General features: G+C 45.9%; 1 protein-coding gene and 1 long non-coding RNA gene across 4 annotated transcripts in view; one reads left to right on the plus strand and one right to left on the minus strand.

Annotated features, from left to right (window-relative positions):
- Positions 1–26,381, plus strand: LOC131186166 (uncharacterized). Its single transcript, XR_009152312.1, has 4 exons — positions 1–316; positions 14,795–15,043; positions 20,623–20,707; positions 25,830–26,381. It is a non-coding gene; the product is annotated as an uncharacterized LOC131186166 (long non-coding RNA).
- LMX1B (LIM homeobox transcription factor 1 beta) overlaps positions 1–26,822 on the minus strand; it is a 162,270-nt gene that overhangs the window by 134,517 nt on the left and 931 nt on the right. The window lies entirely within an intron of this gene.

Here is a 26,822-nt window from a genome sequence, read left to right on the forward strand (position 1 = left end):
GTAAAGGAAGAGTAGGCGCTGCGGATAGAAAGGGAGGGAGTGGAAAACTAGGAGAGAGAGAGAGAGAGAGAGAAAGAAAGAAAGAAAGAGAGAGAGAGAGTTGGACTGTTTAAAATTAATAATTGGGTAAGACAAGGGGGGGGACTTTCAAAGAGGAGGGGTAGTTAGGGACTATCCGGCGCCTGTCATCTGAACAGGACGGGGTGGGGATGTAGAGAAAGCCCCCTTTCCCAGTCCCATCTCCTGTCAAAAGAGACCCAGCGCTCAAGTAGCCGCCTAAAGTCACAAGGAACAGCCGGCTCACCTCGGTTGGCAGGTAAGCACCTTTGCTCCGCTTCCCTTCGGGGTGGGGGTGGGGGTGGGGGTGGAATATGGGTCCGTCCTTCCTTCTACCTGGACGATCTGAAGGTTATGTCCGGGAAGGGGACCAAATGGGGCGCGGGAAGGGTTTGGGGGGAACCGGTGAGAAAGCCCCCGGAGTGTTGCCAAACGCGCACCCGGACTGGAGATCCCTCCATCAAGAGATTCGGGGTTAGGAAAATTTGGTGGTGGAAGAGGTAACTACCCCTCTCGTCTTCCTCCCCTCCAGCAAACCTCTTGCGAGATCTGGGGGGAGGGTGGGGGAGAACGGAGGGTATCTGGGTTGGCACCTGGCGGGGGGGGGGCTGGGGGGAAACCTTAGAAACGCGCGCAGACGCCCAATTTCGATCAGTCTCGGCTATGGGAAAACTCAGCCTTTCCAAAAACGCCAAACCAAATTCTGCACCCAGGATTTGCAGTGGTGGGGGGGGGATCGTCTTAATTCTCCCCCCAAGTTTAAACCCGCCTCGCGGATCGCCACCACCTCTTGTTTTTCAAACCCTGAAGCGAGGGATCCAGCCGTCCTAAAAGCGACAACCGCCGCCCCCACCGCAGAAGCGCCCACCCTCTCGCTTGCAAACACCTAGCCGCACCCTGGTGCCAAGTTCTTCGCAGTGGTGGTGGTGTTTTCCCCCTTCCCCCGACTATGGTGCCCTGCGATGCTCAGAGGGCCACGGCGTGCACTTTTCTGTGGTTGCGGTGGGGTGGGGCGAGAGAAGAGTGGGTGCCTGAAATTTTGAGTGGGCTGAAGGAGCAAAAAGTAGGCCTATCCTGGCGCGGTGTTGACCCGATCTTTTTAAATTCCAATTCTGCTTCCTGGCAGCGCGTAAAAACGCAAGCCACGTTTGGTGGGGGTTTCTGGCGAATGGGACTCTCTTTTTATAAGACACGCGCATAGGATTCTTCCTCCTTCTGGGCCTGCTTGGTGAAGGCGAGTGTGCTCGGCTTCTGAACTGTAGGTAAGAGCCCAAAAACGCCCTGCCAGACACAGGCCTCAAAAAAATGGAGCTGGGATCGGTGTGTGTCTCCGTCCCCTTCCCCGCAACGTTAACTCGGCCTGGCATTTAATTTTATTTCCATGCTGGGAAATGTGTCTAAATTCTTTACTTAACTGCCGGTGGAATCTTAGATATTTCGGCTCTTTTGATTCTCAACCAGGCAGAAATTTCAATTGTTGCCTCTCTCTTTTTTTGGGGGGGGGGGGATTAAGAAATGACAGAGCTCCTATTTTGTCCTGCTCGCCAGGATGAGGCTGGGTCTAAATTCATCCCGCCCTTCGAGTAGAGACCCTTTGGGAATCGGCGGAGAGAAGCAGGCTTTGAGCCTACCCGGCTGCTGTAGATTAAATGCTGAGTTCAAGATAAAAATCTATTTCCAATCTCACACTGAGTCCTATACACCGTATTACGGAGCGTTCCTACAATTATTGACTCAGACAGCTTCTGAATACGTCTTTTGTCACTAGTTTCCCAAGCAGAAGTGAAATGGCAAGGGGAGGCCTTTTTGCCTTGGATGATCTACGTTTAATTTAAAAGGATTCAGCAACAAGACTGACCTTGGCCAGTCTCAGCCCAGCTCACCTCACCTCACGGGGTTGTTGTGGGGGGAAAATAGCAGGACGAAAGAATATATTAGATATGTTCCTGGCCTTATTTACAAAAATACCCCCAAAAGAAGACATCTCCTGATAATCAGGCTTTTGAGCGCCTGGCAATTTTTTATTTATTTATTTACATTTATATCCCGCCCTTCTCCGAAGACTCAGGGCGGCTTACAGTGTGTAAGGCAATAGTCTTCATCCTATTTTTATATATTTACAAAGTCAACTTATTGCCCCCAACAATCATTTTACCTACCTTATAAAGGGTGGAAGGCTGAGTCAACCTTGGGCCTGGTGGGACTAGAACCTGCAGTAATTGCAGGCAGCTGTGTTTTAATAACAGGCTATCTTACAGCCTGAGCCACTCAAGGACCCAATAAGGCCAAGCGCTTATTTCAGGGTTCAAAAGTAAATAAATAAAAATAGAACAGGGTCTTATTTAGGGGGGAAACACGGCTAATAATGGCGGGATAAGGGAAAAAAACACCTTATAAAAGATGGAATAAAATCAAAAACCCTTAAGCTTTGTTTCCCACATTTTAAATTATGTTCTGGAACAGAGGGGAGTAGACGTTTTCCTTTCCCCCCATGATGCAAAGTGTAAAATATCTCAGTTTCAAACCTGGTTTGCCTATCAAAACAGAACTCGTAAACGCGCGCAGGAGCCCCTTCCTTGGGTTACTTTTCCCGAATCTCCTAGTGCTCTTCCAACTTGCATCGGTGATCCAGAAATCTGCCACTTTGATAATTTTCCTTTGACATCTCTCTCCCCCCCTCGGCCAATAAAAATGCATTTCTGCAGTCGGTAAGGGAAGAAAATCAGCGATCACTAATAATCAAGTGCTTTAAATTTTGAGCTCGGAACTGAAAATCAACAGTAATATTTCGAGACCCCGAAAAGCTGAGAGAATCTGGGAAAAAAAAGCGGTTCGGCTCAAAAATAAAACCCAAGGTTTTATCTAGCTTTCATCTAACCAAATTCAGAGTTTCTCCCTAAACGAGCGTTTTCTTTCTCCAACTAATCCCGGGCTCCTAGTACCGAAGAGAATTTCCGACCAAGAACTGAACAGTTTGAAAAAATTGAAAAGTGCGCGGAAAATTCACCTCCAAGACACCGAATAGTCTGCGCTGAAGCCCGAGTGGGCGGAAAAACTGAGGGAGCGTTTACTCGGAGAAATGCGCTGGCGCAAAAGCCCCTAATTCCCCCAGCCTTTACAAAGGACCAACAACCCACCCACCCGTGCTAAATTTTTATTCCTTTCGGGATTCGTTATAAATCGATTTTAAAAATCGAATCTTTCTGGCCTTTGGAACAAATTCTAAACAAGCGTGAATAGGTGGGCGCAAGGAAACGGGCAGGGTCCCCATCTGGAAACTACGCCCATGAACCAAAAACCAGCTTTTCTTACACGGATTGGCAAGGCGCGAACAAAACTCCTGACACTGGGGTGCGCAACTCCCCCATCCCCAAAATTGTGCGCAACTCTAGATTTCGTCGCATTGGGCCTCATCGTTGCCTGTTTATCTAATCCCGATCTGGGTATTTTACGACCCCCGGCCCACATCCAGCCTTTTTGGCTGTCTTGTCTGGCTCGCGCGGATTTTTATTTTGGTTTTTATTTGGAAAATGACTTTTTCAAAAAAAACCAAAACAATTTAGGGATGTGAGCGCGTGCGTGCTCAGCACCTTCACGGCCCTACTGGTTTGGCTCCCCGCCACAGTCCCACGGTTTCTCGCGTGGCCTCTTGGGGAAATTAACGTGTGGCCCACCCCTGATCAAGTTTTCATCTCTTTCTTCAAAGGCGCTCAACACGTGGATAGCTAAACCAGCTGAGGCTCCGTTTCTCCGCCTGGCAATCAGCCTCCAGTCGGGAGACCCTGGAGCGGACCCCCCCCCATTCAGAAATAGAAATAAAACAGAATAAAATGCCGAGCGAGGAGATGGCGCGGAGAAGGTAGATTCGGACGACAAGCGCTCCAGTTCGCCACCCCGCTGAAACCGATTTCATCGGGATCGCTTTCCATTTTCAACCCGCGTTAAATGGAATACCTTCCCGAAACCCAGTAGCTGCGTTCCCACGAAATGCTACTGCCCTGGGTTCCTGGTTAGCCTACCAAATTTACCAAGCAGCGGGAGGTCCTGGTTTTGGTTTTGGTTTTGGTTCCTAACCAGAAATTTAGCCACGATTAATGCTGATGGAGAGACCGAGTGACCTGGTTTAAGGAAGACGTGTGAAAGCAACCAAAGGATGCGAAGTTTGAAAGACGAGGATTAGTTCAGGCCGAGAGAAGTAAACCGCCCCCCCCCAAAAAAAAGAACTCAGAAAAAAAATCCATACAGGGGAAAATAATCAGAGACACCATTTATCTTGTCTCCGTTCCTCACTGGAGCCAACGACACGCCCTGGACTTCCGTCCAGGAAGTTTGGATCCCCCCTTTTCCACCACCCCCGCCCCATCTCTCCCTGCTTGCGGGACCATGGACCGCCCCCCCCCGCCTCGTGGTAGGATCTGGATTCCCCAATTCGAATCCAAGATGGATTTCCTAGTGGTCCCCTGTTCACCACTTGACTGAAATTTCTGCTTTACCCGCGAAAAACCGAAAGAGCTGTCGTACTTTCTCAACTCAATCGCTCCATCCTCCGCTGTCCCAATTCAGAATAACAGAATAATTCACACCGCCTCAGAAAGATTTTCTCTCCCCCCCTCCCTCCGAGGAATCGGCCGTTTTGACTGAGATTGGGATTATATTCCCCCCCCCCAAATTTATTCATTCAGAATGGTTTATTGAATAAACTACCGCGTGCCGAGGAGAGTGGCTAGTGTGAAGAAGGCGGGAGGCGTTTCATCCAAGCCAAATAGTAGTTTAGATCCTGGGATAATCCCAGCCTGTGAAAAGCCAGAGGCACACTCAGAAACCCATCCGATTTAGGATAAATGGAGATTATATGTAGTATCTTTAAAACGGTAAAAGTTTCAAAACGTTCTGAGATTATTTTTTAAAAAAGCATCTTGCTTTAAAAGTTTAGCTTAATTTTAAAAAAACAAAAACCGATCATCTCAGTGCTTGCTTAAAGTTTTGCATGAAGCCATGGTTTGCTTAACCGAAGTTAGACGGCTGGGTCGCCCATGCCTAGCAGGATCTGACAGAGATTAGAGCCCAGTCGCCGCTTTGCAACCCTAATCAGATGAGGGTTTATTTAAAACCCATGCTTAGGTAAACTATGGTTCAGTCTGCATCAGTTTGGTTAACAGGGGAAACAGCTAATAAATCTATAAATGCAGTCTATTATGAATATATATATACATACATGTATGTATACGTATACACACACATAAATATGTATATATATTCCAGCTCTCTCCCCCTCCCCCCTCTGTCTCTCTAGGTATGTATATATATATGTGTGTATGTGTGTGTATACACACACAAACACACACATATATATACATATATATACATACATACATAAACACATACATATATACATATACAATATATATGTGTCTGTGTATATACTGGTATATATATATTGCATATCTCTATCTATCTATATATCTATCTATATGTCTATCTATCTGTCTATCTTGCTTTCAAATGATTGTTTATAACTCTGTTGTATCCCAACAGGGGGGGAAAAAAACCCTGATAGTAAACAAACAAGGACACCCACCTCCAATTAAATTTGGCTAAACAGAAAAATAATACGAATCTCATAATCTCATTTTACGCCACTAAATTCTCCAGGATAGATTGAGAACAGGTTGGTTTTAAAGGCGAAGCTTTTCCCTGTCTGCTTTTTAGGTGCCTCCTCTTTCAATTTATTCGGGAACTTCTCAAAGGGAACCGTGGAAGATGGTGTAAGCAGCTTGGCTTAATGCAAGGATCTCTTGGATTCACCATCGGTTCTGAAACGGTCCAGAGCCGCTTTGTCTTTTTTTGTTCTCAGTCCTCCCCCCACTTTCAAATTTAATTTTCTTACAGGGTTTGGGTGTCAACGCCAAAATACAGGGCTCAATCTGTGCAGGGTTTCGTTTCCTTGCCTTCTCCCAGCGAGTTTCTTTTTGAACCTTCGCTCTGAAAACTGGACATTCTTGGGAAATCAAAACTTCTGCTGGAGGAAAACGCCCCCCCCCATCTTTGTTCTTGTTATAAGAAGAATCAATGTAATCACAATAAATATAAAGCTGACAACAAGGAGAAAGATGAAGCTATTGAGAGCTGTGGTTTCTCTCTCTCTCTCCCTCTCCCCCACCTCCGTCTCTCTCTCTCTCTCTCTCTCTTCCCCCATTCCAAGGTATCTCTTCCAACCCAATTCTATTCATTGAACCGCGCAAGAGGCCTCCCTTTCCAAACGCCCTAACCTGCCAGCCTTAACCAGAGACGTCTCCCCTAATTGGTCATCTCACCCCAAGGCATAGCTAGACCATCATCCCCCCCCTCCCCCGTATCCCTAGGCTACATTGGCCATGCAAGATGGGTGTGGCCGTTCACACCAGAAGCTGCCAAATTGAAAAACGTCGCATGCGTATCTCCATAATAACCCAGGAATTAAAGCAGGAAGTTGAAGCTTCACTTATAGGTGAACAGGTTGGGTTGGGTTTGGCCAACACATTTCCCAGGATGGAGAGAACTATAGTTTATTATTGAATCCACTTTCTCCCAACCCCCATAAGCAACTCGATCGGAGACCTATGGGCAGCATGGGGTGTGGTATTATATATATAAAAAACAGAGGCTGCAACAGACTGGAGGGGCTGAGCGTTTACCCCAAATATATATTTGCAACGGGGTAAAATCTGGGGTAAACGCTGAGCCCCTCTAGTCTGTTTGCAGCCTCTGTTTTTTTAAGCCAACATAGAAAGCAGGTTTGTCTAGTTACACAGCTTCAACGGAATCCTAAACGGAAGGCACAACACGACGGGGCCGAAGTGGGGGTGGGCTGGTGTGTGCAGCCCAGGGTGTGGCGCAGACTCAGAACCCCGGGTGAGGGTGATGCCATAAACCAAGGTTAGGATAGGAATCCGGGCGGCGCGCAAACCAAGCTCCAGAAATCTCCGGTTGGCGGTGCCAGGCCTTGCGCGCTCTGACCCCTAGCGGTCGAGGCGCAGAAACGCGCTCTCGGCTCCAAGATGCTTTCTCTCCGTGGATCGGTTGATCTCTTTTATAGGCGAACTGGAAGCCTTAATCTTGTCGTTGGGGTTTTGAAAGGGAGGGAGAGACCCTTCAAAGTCTCCCCCCCTCCCATTTTTTTGATCAACCCTTTAGGATGACCCGTTGTGAGAAGGTAAGGGACATACAACCAGCGCGGCTCCGACCACCTTCAGATGAAACCTGGAACCACCCAACGCCGACCTCGCATTCCTCGGCTGATTTCCAAAGTTGGTTTTGTGTTGTTGTTGTTTTTAAAGAAAAAAGAAGCCAGCGTTTGCTTTCCGGCCGAAGAAACGACAGAAAACAGGAATGCCGGCCGAACTGAAGGCGCCTGGAGGAGTGCTTGTGCCTGAGTCAGCGAAGCCGAGATAGAAATGTATAAACTCGTGGCTTTCTTGCAACGCGTGCTTAATCCGGTCGACGCCGAGCCGGGCAAGCCTGGTTATTACGGGATAGAAGCGAGGAAATCACCAAGAGAACTGGGATTTACTAAACCCAGCTTAGACTCAGAGGGATCCACCGCGGGTGTCTTAACGGTTTAGAAGCCTCGTTGGATACCCGAGAACAAAACTCAAAATAAAACCTCGGGGGTCGCAAAGAGCTGAGCGATTTCCAAATGGATCGCCCCCTCCCCCCTCCCCCCAAGTGGCGGTTGGCACCCATTCAGACGATACGAAAGCATCCAATCAGCGCCGCCCGAAGCGTCGAAAGAGACCCAGTTCAGGCAGGCTTATCATGGAAAAGGCGAGCAGGCCAGCTTTGCAAACAAACCAGAGTTAAACCAAGCCTAGCCTGTGAAGGCGGAAACGAAAGCGGCTGGTCCCGACTTTAATGGACGGGTTTAAAACCGACAGGGCGACTTTCCCACGTGCTGGGAAAGAGATCTCTTGTGTGTGTGGGGGGGGGAGAGAAATTTACTTTCCTTCTTTAAGTACCTTTGCGATCAACTTTCGCTTTCCGAACTATATATTTCGAGACAGACTCGCTTGGCCGTTTTTCTACTTCGTTCGCGTGAGATAGGGAGATAGAATTAGAGAGGGAGAGGGAGAGTTAGTTCACGAGGCGCATTCAATAAACTAAATCCAAAGTCGATGAAATGATTTAATTGCAATTGTGGAGTGTCTGTAGGAAGCCTTTGCCAGCGCCTCACCAAGCAGCAAGTGTCAGGCAGTCTAGCTTTTTCAGGGTGTTCGTGAGAGCGTGACCCAGGGCAAGTTCATGGGTGAACTTGGACACCAGTAGCTTAAGTCACTAGTGCCGCTTAAGCAGTGCCTTCATCAGCTCATTCAACAGACAGACCAACTTGCCGGTATGTTTTGGTACGAGTTTACCTTTCCAGTTAAACTGGAGGCCCAAGTATCTCACTGAGTCATCGGTCCCTAGGGGTTGGACGGTATCCCCTTTACACTCATAAGGAGTTGGGACTAGGAGTTGGGACGCATTTGCGCTTTCCGTCCTTGGCGACGGTGAGGCCATGGGACATGGCGTTTAGTGCCATTCCGGCTTTCTGGAGAGTTCCGGGGAGTAGGTGGAGTTTCTCTTGGAGCCTGTTGGGTTTTTCTGCGAAGAGCACTTAGACTGCCGATTCTCTGCCACTGAAGTCAAACTAGACATCGGGAAGCAAAGCTTTTATAATTGTCTTCAATGACCATTATAAAGATGAGTGGGGATAGAAGGTCGGATTCAGTCTTTAATATTTAATATTCATTTCTCAAAGGACACCAACAGTAAATAGTTGTAAAAAGAAAGTTTCCTATATAGCTTTACAAAAAACCCACCAACTTTTTTAAATACCAAAAGGTGTAGAGAGAGCTAGAGGCATTAAGTCCTAAAAGCTCTTCGGTTGGTCTTCCTCCCTAGCAAATGTGCAGGAGTCATTTTGTGTCTAAACTGGAGAATCTGTTGTCTTGGAAGTGAGGGTGTCCCGCAGGAAAGAAGGGCGAGAGCGAGCATGGACTGCCAGCAGCGCAGTTCTCATCCTTCTCTGCTTCGCTTCCTTCTTTAAACATTAAGACGAGTTTGGAGCGGGGATTTTGGGAGCCCAACTGTAGGGCTCTTGCGCAGGGAGTTGGGGTAAAAAGTTGGCGAGCAGCGGAAGGAGCTGCCCTCTCTTCAGGAAGGGAGAATTGGGAGAAATTCTGGGGATTTTCCGTGTTAATTGGGGAAGTCTGGGCAATTTTGTTTCCATGTAAAGAAAGGGGAGGGAGGGAGGGAGGAAGGAAGGAAATATGGAAAATATAGGGAGGGAAGGAGGGAGGGAGGGAGGGAGGGAGGAAGGAAGGAAGGAAGGAAGGAAGGAAGGAAGGAAGGAAGAAAAATATGGAAAATGGAAGGAAGGAAGGAAGGAAGGAAGGATCACTAATGATGTTATCTAATTGGGTAATGAAATGCCTGCAAGAAAACCACCAAGCTCAGAGAGCACAAAGCACCCCACAACTGAAAAAGGTCCCCAATTTCCCCCCCTCACTTTCTGTTTCTCAACTCCACGGAGCCCTTCCTTCTCCCCGCTTTCTATCCACTTCTCCTTTATTTCTCCCTTTTTTTAACTCACAAAAAGCTCCCTTCGATACCAACTCTTGCAAAATTGTTGAGCAGGTACTAAAAATGCCACAACTTTAAACAAAAAAAAGGAAGTTTATTTCCTTTTCAGGCCTCTGATACCTTCGCCTGACTTTTTTTTTTTTTTTAAATTAAAAAAAAAAAGATTGTGGTGGGATAGAAATATGAAAATCAAACAAACCCATTAAAGCAAGGGAAGACAGGCCCAGCTGCAAAACTATGTGCCTCTAGCACCCATTTTATCCCCCAGAATATCTCTGGACCCAATGTTAACCCCAAAGGTGTTCTTCAGGAATGAATGGCAGATTGCCAGACTCCATGGTTGGTTTGGGATGGATGCTCACCTGAAGATAGAGAGAAAGAGAGAATAAGAGAAAGAGTAAGAGAAAGAAAGAGAAAGAGAGAAAGAAAGGCTGGTGGGAGAGAGAGGGAGGGAGAGAAAGAGTAAACGAGAGAAAGAGAGAAAGAAAGAGAGAGAGAGAGAGAGAGAGAGAGACTGGGAGAGAGAAAAAGAAAGAGAAAAAGAGAGAGAAAGAAAGGAGGGGGAGAAAGAGAGTAAAAGAGAGAAAGAGAAAGAAAGAAAGAGAGAGAGAGAGAGACTGGGAGAGAGAGAGGGAGAAAAAGACTGGAAGAGAGAAAAAGTAAGAAAGAAAGGAGCGGGAGAAAGAGTAAAAGACAGAAAGAAAGAAAGAAAGAGAAAGAAAGAGACTGGGAGAGAGAGAGTGAGAAAAAGACTGGGAGAGAGGAAAAGAAAAAGAGAGAAAGAGAGAAAAAGAGAGAGAAGACAGAGGAGAAAGTGAGCTATGGGTGTGTGTGTATATATATATATATATATATATATATATATATATATATATATATATATATATATATCTCTCTCTCTCTCTCTCTCTCTCTCTCTCTCTCTCTCTCTCTCTCTCTCTCTCTCTCTCTCTCTCTCTCTCTCTCTCTCTGTATATCTATGTATATATCAGAAAGATAAACTGGTTAGTAGCTGGGTGGGAGACACTAGAAAATCCCAGAGCTGTGATTCAGAATGGAAAAGACTTTTTAAAAACAAAAAATCTCAGAAGGAACCAGTTGCCCGCTGCTTCCTTTAGAAAGCTAAATGAACTCAGGAGGAGCAGAGCGCAGTTTGAAGAAGAATGGGGGCCTTATTTTGGCTCAAGTGAAGATGGTTTCCCAACCCTAGTTTGGCTTCCCAGAGCTGCATTCACACAACGTTAACCCCAGATCTTATTGACTCCGCCCCAATGGTCAGGTGTGGGCTTCATAGAGAGGTCCCCCATGGGGAGCCCCAAGGCTTGGGTAGAGTTTGGTCCATCCACAGACCCAGAAACGAGATAACCGCATTTCAAGCCTTGAGCACAGTGTGAATTCAGCCTCTGTACGCCGTTCCAATTTCGAATTTCATTCCTCCGTGCTACCGTTTCAGGGTGCCATTTCTACTTCCCTATGCGCGGCGTTCTTGCCCAGCGTTTACACCGGTAGGGTGGTGTGAAGTGTGTGTCTGTTGCATTTCCAAACTTCGATTACCATCCCAGTTCGCTTTTTCCTTTGAACGCGTGAAAAACCGTCTCGTTTCTTTGCGCGCAATCGGCCAGGCGGCCTCAGCTCCAGTCTTCTTACCGCTGGAAATCAATTCCGCTAACCGGATTCGAACTCTCCCAACGACTGGCAGCTGCTGAAGGGAGAAAAGGGGAGAAGAGCCAACGTAGGTTAGCCGAGTTTGGCAGCCTCCTCTGGGCTTGCTGTTTAATCGGGGTGCGGGTTTTCCGATGTCCTTAGAGCGCGCGTCCTCCTTGTCTTTTGGAGAGCCGTGCGCCCTGGGCGCCAAGAGCCCCTCTTCTCCTTTGCTCAGATCCTATCTAAAATCGACTTCTTCTGTTTTCTGCGCCAGAATTGAGGATTCCCGACAGGAGGGGATTCGGTTCAGCTTTTTAATTTGTGGAAGCTTTAGCTTCTCGTTCACCGCCTTCTCTCTCTCTCTCTCTCTCTCTCAACAGTTGTTGGTTGGTTATGTGCCATCAAATCGGCGTCGACTCTTAGCGGCTATTACGGATAGATTTTTCTCTGCGATGATCTGTCCCTATCCGGATCCTTTCAGTCTCCCAAAGGTTCAACCACTGCCACTATAATTGAGTCCTTCCCCTTTGCTACTGGTTATCCTCTTCTTTCTCCTTCCACCTTTCCAACAGCATCAAAGGCTTCTCCAGAGAGTTGAGGGTTTTGCGTAATATGTCCGAAGAAGGATGGATTTGAACCTTGAGCGAGAACTTGGAATTGTTTCATTATCCATGGGGTTTATCTTGGTTCTCCGGAATATTGTCTTTTTCAACATCAGTATTTAAAACCCTCTTCTTCTCCTTCTCCTTCTCCTTCTCCTCCTCCTCCTTCTTCTTCAAGTTTTTGGAGAGCATAATTTCTAAATATTTCGGTGATGAGAACCTCTTGACAAAATAGACATGCTTCTTGTTGCTGGGATCGGTTGCTGCCCTGAAGCACTTAAATTTTGACACTGCCCAGTCCAACAAAATCTCTTTTTAAAAAAAGAATTTTAGGGACCTGTTGACGGACATCTCGAATCCCTTCACAGAAACAAAACAAAATGTATTTAAATGTATATTCCCTCTAGCCAAAATTTCTTCTCTCCAGCCAAGCCGAATTTCTGACATTAGTGTTGAAGTCAGGTTCTTCTTACACCGCGGAATAATGAAATCTTATCCTTGAACTATTTTCTCTCTTGAAAAGCCCGTTGTCAAAATCCGAGAGGGAAAACAAGTCATTTGTCTCCTTCTCCTAGAGTGGCCAGTTTTGTTTGTAGCTGGGCTGTGCAGGAGCCCAGATTTCAAACTTGAATCTCAAACTCTACAGTGACAGACCTGATCCCAGATCAATAACTGAGACGGTGGGGAAGAAGAATATTGATCCGAAGCACTAAAAAGTAGATTAGATAAAGATCCCACCACCTCCCCATTTTTGCATTGCTCCCTTTCGTTTTAATTTTGTTATTGTTGCTGCTAATCTTAATGTTTTAATTTTCAATCAATGCCCAACGTTTTTGGAGTGTTTCTTTAACATTCTAACTCTTTATATTGTTATTTATGTTTGACAGTAAGGTTGGGTGACATATAAATATAAAAGAAGAATGGAGCAAGGAACCAGGCTGGGAATCCGGCAGAAATAAATCGTCCTCAGGCAACTTCCTTCGGGAGTTTAACCAAGGTTTACTTTTGAGTAGGCAGTGAACTGATTATCAGTTCCAGCCCTGCCAGATAAGGATCAAAGCCCTGAAAAGTTACAAGGCATCCCAAAGATCAAGGCACCTGTTCAGCCGGTTTAAGTGGCTCCAAAAATAGCATGATTATCCCACAAATTTCCAGCTACCTGGAGCAGTTTACAGGGAGTTTTCTCTGTGCAAGACCTGGCCCTTCCCCTAATATCTGACTCTCCTCACCTGGTCTTTTCCCTCCAAACTATTTAAGGTAACTTTAAAGCACTGTTTGCTTGAACTTGCTGTAAGGAAAGTCAGAATTATTTCTCCTCCTCCTCCTCCCCCTTCAAATAAAAAGGATTTCCAATTCCAGTCTACACGTATTGAAGGGTCTGATGCAATGCTCCTCCTTTCTTCTTTCTCTTTTCGTATTTATTGTTGTGGTAGCTGGCAAAGGAGTTAGACAGCGAAGAGGCTGAGGAAGAACATGGGCCAGTCCTAGAGGCTGGGGAGTGATTTGCAGACTCCAGAGGCTGACAGTAGTGAGGCAGAGGAACAGGAGGAGCCTGTTCCTAATGCAAGCATGAGAAGAGCTGCCAGAAGGCAAGAGCAGCTCAAGCAAAGAGCACAACTCAACTCAGGAGTAGGGCCAAGAGATGATTGGCCCCTCCCATAAGGCTTAAAAGACCAGCAACGGTGTTTGGGCTCTTTGCCGGAAAACAATGTTGATAGTTTTGTCTTGCTGTATTTGTTTCTTGTCTTCTGTTTTTGAACTTTTGCCAAGAAAGGCCTTTGGCAGTTTGCCTAATTAAGACCAAAGTTGGTGATAAGACTGAGGAATTGTGTTGGGAAGACTTTGGTTTGGTTTGGTTTGGACTACGCTGAGAATGAGTTAATTCTCAGCTGTTCTAATAAAGTTTGTTTGTTTTTAAACTGACTGAGTTTACTACTGCCTACTTGGGCCTGGGTCACAACATTTATTATCTATCTTCTCCTTCACCTCTTCAAATTCTTCTATGTCAGGAATAAACCTTATGAAATTTCTTTCATTGCATCGTAGGCCGAGCAGACAACCCATCACATTATGGTTTAACAGATCGTGTGACTCCACTCCGAAATTGAGCTCTTAGAGATGGACAATTGTGTTTGGCTGGTTGGGTGGTTGTCTATTGGTTCCTGGCTAAGATTTGGCTGTAGATGAAGGAAGGCAGTGAATATGAAATGGATGGAAGACCATTAAAGAGAGATCCAAGCTAAAACTAACGGTCAGAGGAATTAATTAGTGGAAGGGCTTTAATTTGTGGAAGAGATTGGACAACCAATTTACCAGGATGGTACAGTGTATGATCTCCTGCCAAAGCAGGGGGTTGTCAGTATGTATGAGAGTTCATGACTGGGAAGACATGGTAACAAGGTCAGACAATGAATAGGCATAGCAACTAAGTCAGCCAATGAGGGTTGTTTGGAAACTGAAACAATTTGGAGCCTGGGCCTGGTTTAGCTCTGTAACTCTGAGTCTGTGCAAAAGGAACTGAAACTAGTCTGTCTGCTGGACTGAAACTGAAAACTTCTCTCCTCTGCCTGTGTTTTGCCTGTAACTACTACCACGTTGGAAAATCTGCTTTTGGTATTGTATATATGTCTCACGTGTTATTATGTATATAAAGAAAACTTAACGAATCCTGCTGCATCAGTTACCTGTGTGTGCTTTCTGGATTTGATTGCTGCAACAAGCTCTGACGGGTTGGTCTAGAAGACCTCTGGGATCTCTTTTCAGCCCTATTATTCTATGTTCTACATTCTAAACTCAAGGAGACTTGGGGAAGTTCACGTTTTTCTCCCCAAAATTTGTTTTTAATCACCCGGACGCTAATAGATTTTTGACCTCCTTCTTGTTTTCTGCAGCTACAGCGAAGGCATCTGAGAACGGAAACCCTGCCTCTTTCTTACCTGGATGATACCAAGTAGACGGAAAGGTCTTTAGATTATCTCTTTCCACCTGCTTCGGATAATGGAGAGAAGGAAAGAGCAGCCTGGCCAGCCTGCCACGAAGAAGCATAACTGTTTGAAATGACTACCGAAAAAGATAAGCAAGGAAGAGAAAATGCTCAGCTTTTTGGCTGGATGAAAGAACTCCATTTATCATGGATTTAGGTATTTGGAATAGCGGGTTGCATAGGCCTTTATATTCATCGCCAGAAATGTGGTACGGTATTTTTGGAGATAGGTTACTCTTAGGTGTGGTTTCACATGATTTTATAAAAATGGAATTATATGGTCTGTGAAGGAGTCCCTGCGGGATTTTATTCCGCTAGCCGTTGCCAGATATAGGGGGTGGTGCTAATCTCTGTTTCAAGGCCATTGAGCCACGGTCATGACATCAAAGAGCGCTGCTATCTTCCCACCAGAGTGGTACCTATTTATCTACTCACATTGACATGCTTTCGAATGGCTAGGTTGGTAGGAGCTGGGGCGAGGATGGGAGCACGCCCCGTCGAGTTCGGATCTCGAACCTGGGCTGCCAGCCAACAAGCCCAGCGTCTTAAAATCTGAGTCCCTGTGCCGGTGTATGCTATGTCTCTAATACCTATTAATAAGCCCCACTTTGTCTGTGAGTACCAGCTCCTCTTGTCTGTCCCTTAGAACAGGGGTCTCCAACCTTGGCAACTTTAAGACTTGTGGACTTCCAACTCCCAGCTTTCCACAAGTCTTAAAGTTGTCAATGTTGGAGACCCCTGCCTTAGAAGACGATTCTTCTTAGCATTTTCACACATCCAAAGTGGTGGATGGGAGAAGAATTAAGACCATGGTGGCTTGGAAGGTGTGGACAATGTCTTGTCCCCCACATCCCTATCCCAAGAATTGGTAAACTCTTTGTAGATGAGGTCCTGTAACTCCATTCTGAGATCGTTTCAAGGTGTAGATAGATAATACCGTTTCCGACAACAACCACACCTCCGGTGATCTATCGGGAGACGTGTCTACTTCTGAGCGTCCTACTTTGGCCAAGAGAAAGCTGGTTTAGATATGCAACTGGTCCAAAAGGCGGTTTGCTTTATGAGATGCCCTGAAAATGTGGCTGAATAAGACTCATCCTGAGATCTGGAAGCTGGGTGGGTTTAGGGATTTCATCCAGGATAAAAGGGGTTTAGAAGATGGCATAGATTGTATCAACGGGAAGAGAATATTTGTAGCTCAGGGTTGAACTGCGGGGTCCTTGATGCTCTCTCAGCTTGGTAGTTTTGGCTTATGGTTAGAACACCCACTGTTCTGTCCCCCCTCGCCTCCGTCCGAGCGATGGCTTAATTAGCCGGCACTTTCAGCTCTGGCAGCAAACTAGCGACCATCTGCCAAGAGTCTCTGTTATCTCCCTTGATGCCGATGAGTCACCCAGGAACAAACAGTACTTCAGCTCTAGATAAGCAGTTAATTTGCCTGCTACGAAGAGGCACAGCAGCTCTTGCTGCCTTTATATCCTGTGGGGTGTGGCTCCATGACTCAGCACTTCCTAGGCCTGCCCCACCCCTGCTTCTGTTGTTCCCGCCTCTCCTGCCTACGAAACCTAGGGTCCAGCCAGGCCTGATTGCCATCAGCTGGGTCTGGAGGCGTGGCCTGGGGGGGAAAGAGTCAGGGGACAGAGGCCTTGTTATCTCCTCCACCTGGCCTGCCTCTGGCTCCTGGAGCTGAGCCAGGGAAGCCGGTGCTCCCGAGGTAAGTCCTGACGGCCCTTCCCCCTCACTTTCCAAGTCACTTTCTGGCAGCAGGCCCGGCTCGGGGGGCGCAGACACAACACCCACTTGCGTTTGGGCTGAAAGGGAGGAAGTGAGCTGTAAAGTGAATTATCTTATGTGGGGTGCCTCAGGGGTCGGTTCTCTCGCCTCTTCTGTTCAACATCTATATGAAGCCGCTGGGTGAGATCATCCGTGGTTTTGGGGTGAGTTGTCATCTATACGCTGATGATACCCAGCTCTATATTTCCACCCCTAACCACCCCAACGAGGCTGTTGAAATGATGTCCCAGTGCCTGGAGGCCGTACGGGTTTGGATGGGGAGGAACAGACTCAGACTTAATCCCACCAAGACCGAGTGGCTGTGGATGCCGGCGGCCCGGTACAGTCAACTAATTCCATCACTGACCATTGGGGGCGAACTATTGGCCCCCACGAAAAGGGCTCGTAATCTGGGCGTCCTCCTGGATGGACGGGTGTCTTTGAAGATCATATGATAGCCGCCACCAGGGAGCTTTTCATCAGGTTCGCCTGATACGCCAGTTACGCCTTTCTAGATCGGGCTGCCTTATGCACGGTTGCCCATGCCCTGGTTACATCCCGCCTGGACTACTGTAATGCTCTCTACATGGGGCTCCCCTTGAAGGGTACCCGGAGACTCCAACTGGTCCAGAATGCGGCTGCGCGGGTGATAGAGGGAGCACCTTTTGGCTCCCATGTGACACCCCTCCTGCGTAATCTGCACTGGCTCCCAGTGGTCTTCCGGGTTCACTTCAAGGTACTTGTTATCACCTTTAAAACGCCCATGGCCTAGGACCGGGATATTTACGGGACCGCCTACTGCCACCATTAGCCTCTCACCGACCAGTGCGCTCACAGAGAGGGCCTCCGGATACCGTCAGCTAAACAATGTCGGCTGGCGACCTCTAGGGGAGGGCCTTCTGTGGGGCCCCTACCTCTGGAACGAGCTTCCTCTGGGGCTTCGTCAACTCCCCGATCTCAAGTCCTTCCGCCGTGAGCTGAAGACGCTGCTGTTTCGAAGAGCAGGACTAGCTTGAACGTAGTTTTAAACTTGGGATTTTAAAAAAAAGGGTTTAAATGAGGTTTTAAATTTGTATTTAAAAGTTAGAGCATCAATTGAATTTAACTGTCTATTCTTTTAGCTTTTTATGTATTATATGTTTTTCTGTTGTTTTTAACTGTGAACCGCCCTGAGTCCTTCGGGAGATGGGCGGTATACAAATAAAATAAATAATAATAATAATAATAATAATAATTATGACCGAATTAACATATTAATACAGGTGGACGACTGAAATAAAGTCCTCGAGACAATTAGAGAGAGATTCTTGGGCTGAAATGGCTACAGGTAGTCCTCAATTTATGACCACAACTGAGCCTAAAATTTAGGTTGCTAAGCGAGTCAAGTGAGTCCTGCCCCATTTTACAGCCTTTCCTGCCACTGTCGTTAAGTGAATCACCGTGGTGGTTAAAACGGGTAACACGGTTGTTAAGCGAATCTGGTCGTAAGTATGAGTCTGTTGCCAAGCGGCTGAATTTTGACCCCGTGACCCCGTGGATTCTGCAAGGGGTCGTAAGTGTGAAAAATGGCCATAAGTTGCTTTTTCCCCAGTGCCGTCGTAACTTTGAACGGTCGCTAAACGAACTGCTGTAAGTCAAGGTTTATCTATACCACTAAAACAATGCCTGGTTAACGCCTTGAGTTCACTCTTCATCGGCTTCTGCTCAAAGCTTTGTTGACCTTCAGGTTCCAGTCCAAGAAATTAATACATTAATCTATTAATTTACTGCCTCGATTCCAAAGGGAGCTTTTCCTGTGTCACACAGCAGCCTTAATTTTTGGTTTACAAGCAGCCGTTTTCTGGGCGATACCCATCCGGAGCTATGCCCAAAACAAGTTTGAACTGAGTTTCGTCTGCGGTGAATATGGCTACTCGGAAGAAATGATACTGGTTCATCTTCCTTCTTGGAATGCGCCTGTCTGAAACATAATCACCCCGGGAAAGGGAAGAAAGGAAAGAACGAAAGAAAAAAAAAACCCCAAAAAGAAAAATAAAATCACCTTGAATATGAAATACAGTTCCTCTATGAAAGGCAGATGTGAACCGTTCAGGCTGTTTAGAACACGGCTTAACGTTAGAAAAACACAGATTAATGAAGAAAACGTCACCAATAGGGCTTGATTGGCAGGTGAGAATAATTACCGGCCTTCTACCTCCCTTGCTGTTGTCTTAAGCCGGTCCAAAGTTAAGAATTGTTTGTGTGTATTAGAATAGTAGAAGAATCAATTACATTGGTTTGAAAGGGTGGGGGGGGGGCGCGGGGAACGCTCCCCCCCCTTCATTTATTTCAGGACTGTTTTAAGACAAGGTCAGAAGTTCTCCCTGATTTTAATTGGAGGATAAAGGACAATTTTACGAAACCAAAGGGTTTGTCAGCTTGGGCATTTCTTATTCTCGGAGAGGCCTAAATCGGAAAGAAAATACGACCGGATGAGACATGACCCGCCTTCTTAATGGATGAAAAAAGAAAAAAAGGAAAATGAGAGAGATGCTATCTTACACTTTCTCACAATAAACAATGTTATGTTATGGGGAGGAAGAAAAAAAACACACACACACACCAAACTCCCTTTCTAAGGGAGTTAGGATGTCAGCACAGGTAGTTCCTCGTTTAGCGACCGTTTGAAGTTACAGCAGCGTTGAAAAAAAGTGACTTGCAACTGGTCCTCACGTTATGACTATCCCAGCATCCCTGTGGTCAAACTTCAGACTTTTGGCAACCAACATTTACAATTTACAATTTACAATTTACAATTTACAAGCGTTGTGAATCCCTACACAATTCTGGCAGGGCTCCAGGTTTTACAATCCATCGTGGTGAGGTTTGCATCGTAAGCCATTATACAACCCCTGGTTATGGAGGTTGTGTGAATCCCGCCCATGGCGAGAGGTATGGGCAATTATGCGTGGCTGGTTGGGCCATCCCCTGGTTCCTACTTAAGACTTGGGTGTCGGTGAAGGAAGTTAGTGAAGAGAGGCAACTACGGTTCAACTTCCGTTGAGGTGAGATGAGATGAAGACGAGGGCAGGTAAGAGAACAGCAAAGGCCCACCCCCAAAGGCATTGGGCTGTCAGGTCTTCTGCATTCCTGTGAATTTATTTTTTTTAAAATCAAACCATCAAAATTCAGCAGGTGGCAGAAGCAGAAAGAAATACCGAGATGAGCTGACTGCTGAAATGCCCTGTGTGAAAAGAAAGGTGGGGAGAAAATCGATTCCAATAATGCTGTGAAGCTGGCAAAACGATAGCAATGATGGGGTTTGGAAAACGCAGAATAGACAGTGGAGCTGGTAGGTGCGGGAGGAAAATGCTAAATATCCTTTTAGTGGGGTCCTCGGTGCTCTCTGAACTTGTTTTCCTGTAGATGTTTCTTTACCCAACTAGGTAACATCATCAGTGTTAGAAGGGAGTGAGGTTTGTGCTAGTAACAAAGTCCCATAAGGGCAAATCTGATTCTTTTACCGATCCCAGCTGAGCTGCCTGCTCGTCAGTCTTTTTTTTTTTTTTTAACTTTTAAAAGCATTTTTTCTACAACCTTTTTGGCCGAAGAGCTTGTAAAAAAATGCTTTTAAAAGCAAAAAAAAAAAAAAAAGATTGCATGCCACAGCTGATCACCCATCCACCCCACGCGCTGTTCTACTTACCCCATGCCTCCTTTTGGCGTGCGCTGCTTGTGTGCACGCCTCGCATTTGGTGCATGGTGCGCACCGCACGCAGCCAGCGAACCGGTAGTAAACCAGTTCAGATTTCACCACCGGAGAAAACCCACTCACCATATGCATACATATATAACAGAGCAATTCTCCCTTTTTTGATAGGGAGACCATAAGCAGCTAAGGTTATCCTGAGGTCTGAAATGAATCCATGCCAAATTAAATCCCACTTATTTGCTGTTTTGTTGTGGTTGTTTTTTTAAATGTAGACCTGGTATCCTTTATTATTCCCAAGGGGACCTGCTCCCTCCAAACACCCCAGCTCTTACGAACCATCTGGGGAGCCGAAGACAGGTGAATTACCCCTTGATTTACTCCTATCTGCATATTCCCCCCATAATGTTCCCTTCTCTCTCTCTCTCCCTTGCACCTCCTCTTCTGCCTTTTAATTATTAATATTTGCACATCTGCAAAACCCACCCACTTCCCCATTAATGCAGGGACTTATGTGCACCCTGGGCAGGATCGATCAGAGCCTGAACCAGGAGAAAAGGAATTCTCAATCATTCGTTTAATTGTTCCGGGGGTTCTCGCTGAAGACGGATGAAACCGTCTCACCAGTACATTCATGCTGGCAATTTTACTGGCGCTCTATTCCAGCCACAGGAGAAAACTAGAGAAGTTTCTTCTCCTCCATAGATATTCCAGCAATCCTCCTTGAACGTTCAACTTTCATTTAAAAAAAAAAAAAGGGGGTGTGTGTGGAGGGAAAGGAAATATGTTTTCAAAGTGGATGGTGCCCCTCTTCTCTTAAACAAAGGCCGCGTTCAGAATGGAGCAAGAAGGAGAAAGACCAGCCTTCCAGGTTTAGGTAAGAAACCAAAGTCTGTCGAACCTGGGATCCAGAATGCAATCGCCTGGACGGCTTTCGTCATAATGTTGATTGAAAATGACCCTAGTGGTGTTTCAAATGGAACCACACTGTTAGCCCTGACAGCGATTCGTTTGCTTGGCTGGCTTAATCAGAGTTTACGGAAAGCCTAGATGTCTAACCAACATCTGGGAGAGCAGACGAGGAACCAAAAGAAGAGCACGAAGGGAACTAAATCGCTCTCTCAATGCATTGACTCACTTCTTGGTGCTCTCTGAGCTCGGTTGTTATCGTCAGACTTCTAGCACTGTTTTCATCGTTTGTGTTAGCTAGTTGGGTCATGAAACATCTGCAAGAAAACAACCGAGCTCAGAAGGCATCAAGGACCCCACTTGTCATCTTCCTCCTCCTCCTCCTCCTCCTCCTCTCCTTCTCCTTCACTCCACAAACCCCACTCCCTTCTAGCACTGATGATGTTCCCTAGTTGGGTCATGAAACATCTGCAAGAAAACAACCAAGCTCAGAGGGCACCAAGGACCCCACAGACATTTTCCTTCTCCTCTTCTCCCCTTTCTCTTCCTCTTCCCTTTCTCCTCCTCCTTCATTCTGCAAACCCCACTCCCTTCTAGCACTGAGGATGTTCCCTAGTTGGGTCATGAAACATCTGCAAGAAAACAACCAAGCTCAGAGGGCACTAAAGACCCCACATTCCTCCTCCTTCTCTCTTTCTCCTCCTCCTCCCTTCCTCTTCTTCTTCCTCTTCCCTTCCTCTTCTCTTTCTCCTCCTCTTCCCTTCCTCCTCCTCCTTCATTCTGCAAATCTCACTCCCTTCTAGCACTGAGGATATCCCCTAGTTGGGTCATGAAACATCTGCAAGAAAACAACCAAGCTCATAGAGCACCAAGCACCCCACAGACATTTTCCTTCTCCTCTTGCCCCCTTTCTCTTCCTCTTCCCTTCCTCCTCTTCCTTCATTCTACAAACCGCACTTCCCTTCCAGCATTGATGATGTTCCCTAGTTGGGTCATGAAACATCTGCAAGAAAACAACCAAGCTCAGAGGGCACTAAGGACCCCACATTCCTCCTCCTTCTCTCTTTCTCCTCCTCTTCCCTTTCTCCTCCTCCTTCATTCTGCAAACCCCACTCCCTTCTAGTGCTGAGGATGTTCCCTAGTTGGGTCATGAAACATCTGCAAGAAAACAACCAAGCTCCAAGAGCATCAGGGACCCCCACAGCTCAACCTGGAGCTACAAATATTATTTTCTACTGGCGCATGGACTTAAACAACACACTAGGCTAAAATGAGGTCAGTCCAATTGCTTCTGAGCATCTCGGAATAACATGGGGGACAACTCCAATTCTCAGCCAGGTGCACAATTTTCCCCCTCTTTTTTTTACCAGCCTACTGAAATGCAGGCTCCCTTCCATCATTTGATCCAGTTCACTCAAACATGGCCTTATGAACTCTTCCCACCATCCTTCTCCTCTCCTTCCTCTCTGCTGTTTGTTTTCCTTGGGAACCTGGATTAAACATTGGTTTTGACTTCTCTCCCTCCTTCAAATTGTTTAAACCGTGAAATAATATTTTCATTCTTCGGGGAAGAGGACGAGGTTGGAGTAAGTCACTCTATTCTCCTCTAGTAAACCAGTCTTCCTTGTTGCAGCTACTATTACTTTCCCCATTGGCGCAAGTCTTCTCCAATTCTTTCCCAAAAGGCTGATCAAGTTAAGGGCAGATCCTCCAGGAAAAGGGGGAGAGAAAAAATATCTATGTGGCCATTAAGAGTTGACACCAATTTGATATCAATCAATTGATCCATCAATCTTTGTAGAGACAAGCTGTACAATCAACAGAGAAGCTCATAACCCTAGGAATGGGAGAAGGAAAGAGAAGGAAGAATGACCAGAAGCAAGATGGATGGACTTAAGAGTGAGGATAGCGCTAGCGATGGGGTAGCGCTTAGACTTATATACCGCTTCACAGTGCTTGACAGCCCTCTCTAAGCGGTTTACAGAGTCAGTCCCTTTCCCCCAACAATCTGGGTCCTCATTTTACCCACCTCGGAAGGATGGAAGGCGGAGGCAACCTGCAGCCCATGAGAATCAATTTTTTTTTAATCTGCATTTATATCCCGCCCTTCTCCGAAGACTCAGGGCAGCTTACACTATGTTAGCAATAGTCTTCATCCATTTGTATATTATATACAAAGTCAACTTATTGCCCCCAACAATCTGGGTCCTCATTTTATCTACCTTATAAAGGATGGAAGGCTGAGTCAACCTTGGGCCTGGTGGGACTTGAACCTGCAGTAATTGCAAGCAGCTGTTTTTAATAACAGACTGTCTTAGCAGTCTGAGCCACCAGAGGCCCTATTCAAATTCAAATTCAAATTCAAATTCAAATTCAAATTCAAAGCAAAGCCTTTATTGTCATTGTACATCATGTATACAATGAAATTGGTTTAGCCTCTACTGGTGCAGTCCATACAAGAATATAAGACAACATGAATGATATAAAGAATGATCCTTATACAAGTAGTTACGGGGGGGAAATAAACCTAGTCATACGTTTCCATATGTACATCATATTCTGTGCAACATGTATATTACTCCGGTGTATGATCTTATATCATAGTATATACATATTACACACTACACTGACACCCGTGAAATTCGTCATATTAATCTGTTTGTGGTGCTATATTGTGTTTAGGAGTCTGACAGCCCATGGGTAAAAGCTGTTTTTAAACCTGTTTGTCCGGCTGGCTCTTCTTCTGTGTCTTCTGCCCGATGGTATGAGTGAAAAGAGACACTGGCCAGGGTGTGAATCATCTCTACGTTATCTTACTCTGCTGAAACAGCGAGACCTGGCTATGTCATCCAGTGGTGTTAGAACACCTGGCTGTGGGCAGAGTGTAGCCTGCCCTACTGCGTTCTAACCACTGTACCACCACACCAGAATGGGGATACTACAGGAAGACCCAAAAGACCATGGCTGCTGTTCTGATCTAGGCTTCCTTAGAAAGTAAACCGCACAACCTTAGTTCCGGCAAACCTCTTTTATTCCAACGGCTGTGAATTATTGTCATTCCCAATCCGAAAGGCTTCTCAAACAGTCTTTCAAGGGAATGTTTATAAACACCCACCTTATCTCCTTTGGAATGCTGCCAGAGAACTAATCGCCACACGCAGGGTAAGGCCAAACTTAGCACAGAGTCAAACAGAGCTTTCCCAAAGCTTTTACCGATCAGATGAATTAATGGCTTCCTGCAAAATCTCAAGTCCCGTTCGCTCCTCTTTTATGTCTTATGGGAGGGGCCAATCATCTCCAAGCCTTACTCCCAAGTCGACCCTGTTTTCTTAATTGTTCCTGCCTCCTGGCAGCTTTGTGCTTGCGCACACTGGGAACAGGCCCTTGCTGTTCTTCTGCCTCGCTGATGTCAGATTCAGGAGACTTCAGAGGCAGCAAAGAACTACCAGATGGCCCTGGCCCCATCTCTGCCTCCGATGCAGAGTCCTCATCCCAGCTTTCCCCAGGCCGCAGGACTGGCCCACGTTCCTCCCCAACCTTCTCACTGTCCGACTCTGCTGCCGGCTCTGCTGGCCACTGGCGGACCACAACAGCTGCTAAGAGTTGACACCAACTTGATATTTATCAATTGATCCATCACTCTTTGTACACACAAGCCATATAAGCAACAGAGGAATTCATAATCCTAGGAATGGTGGAAGGAAAGAGAAGAAGGACCAGCACAAAGATGGATGGACTTAGAAGATCAAATCAGATCCTTCTGAAGAAAAACTATTTGTATGGCTGCTAAATGTTGACAATTGCTAAACGTTGACATACTTATGGATTATGATGGCCCATAACCCAATCCATCATAAAAGAGGGAGCGGGCAGTGGTGAAATCAATTTTTTTTACTACCAGTTCTGTGGGCGTGGCTTGGTGGGCGTGGCTTGGTAGGCATGGCAGGGGAAGGATGCTGCAAAATCTCCATTCCCTCCCCACTCCAGGGAGAAGGATATTGCAAAATCCCCATTCCCACCCCACTCCAGGGAGAAGGATACTGCAAAATCTCCCTTCCCACCCCACTCCAGGGGGAAGGATATTGCAAAATCTCCATTCCCTCCCCACTCTGGGGTCAGCCAGAGGTGGTAATTGCCGGTTCTCTGAACTACTCAAAATTTCCGCTACAGGTTCTCCGGAACCTGTCAGAACCTGCTGGATTTCACCCCTAGGAGTGGAGGGACGACAGAAAACGGATTCCAGGAATTTAGAGTAACTGTAACGCAATGGTCTTCCCATATGGATGGTTGACTTGTATGTCAGCCTACTTAATGTCTAGTTACCAATGGGATGGCTGTTTTGTTTCCTTGGCTGGCTCTGTGGCTTTCTAAATAATAATAATAATAAAAAAAAAAGGAGGCCAAAAATGGCAGGTTTGTTTTTTTTGAAAATAACTTCACTAGACCAAAAAAAAAAAAAAAAAAGTCCCTTGCAGTAACTAAATCTGTTATTCATTTAAGGGCTCCTTTGAAATGTTATCTTTCCAGCTTGTTTGCTGTTTCCTCTTCTTAATTTTTTTTTTCTTTTTTTAAGGAGACCTCATCTGCTGGGCCCGTTTTCCTTGATCAGTTTTTTGGGGCCATGTGTTCTCCATTAGCCAAAAGAAACATTTCACACATCATAAACAGCCCTGTTCACAAACGCCACTCCTGGAAGAGCCCATGAGAAGAGCCTGTGTTCTCTTGGCCTCATGTGGAACCTTCCCCAGCATTAACATGAATGAAAATTCCTGGAACCTCTCGAGCAAACTTAAATGTTACTTCAGAGTTTATATTGATGGGGCAACAACCCCTAAGTCCTTGGAAGAACTAAATGCGTAAGTCAGATGATCTTCCTTTGTGGTCCGCTGCTGTGTTACTCATTCAGAACAACAAGCGTTGGAAGGGGCTTTAGAGGTCTTCTAGTCCAACTGGCTGCTCAGTCTCTTCTTAAAAGCCTCCAGTGATGGAGCAACCAGGTTATTTTCCTGTATCTTCCAAATCTCAAAGAATCTGTGTTGTTCAGTTGCTAAGTCTCTTTGTTGCTGGTATCCTTAAGATTTGTATTGACTGTTTCCCTATGACTATCATTAAGTGTTGTACCTTATGATTTTTGACGAATGTGTCTTTTCATTTATGTACACCGAGAGCGTATGCACCAAAGACAAATTCCTTGTGTGTCTAATCACAGTTGGCCAATAAAGAATTCTATTCTATTCTATTCTATTCTATTCTATTCTATTCTATTCTATTCTATTCTATTCTATTCTATTCTATTCTATTTCTATTCTAGATGAATGTATCTTTTATTTTATGCACACTGAGAGCATATGCACCAAAGACAAATTCCTTATGTGTCCAATCACACTTGGCCAATAAAAAATTCTATTCTATTCTATTCTATTCTATTCTATTCTATTCTATTCTATTCTAATTCCTATTCCTATTCCTATTGTGACTCCCATGATTCTTTGCAAGAAGAAGATATCACTTGACTTGGTTTTATGAGATTTGGAAGATAAGAGGAAAATAACCTGGTTGCGACCTC

This window comes from Ahaetulla prasina, chromosome 16 (assembly GCF_028640845.1).
Source record: "Ahaetulla prasina isolate Xishuangbanna chromosome 16, ASM2864084v1, whole genome shotgun sequence".
Taxonomy (NCBI): domain Eukaryota; kingdom Metazoa; phylum Chordata; class Lepidosauria; order Squamata; family Colubridae; genus Ahaetulla; species Ahaetulla prasina.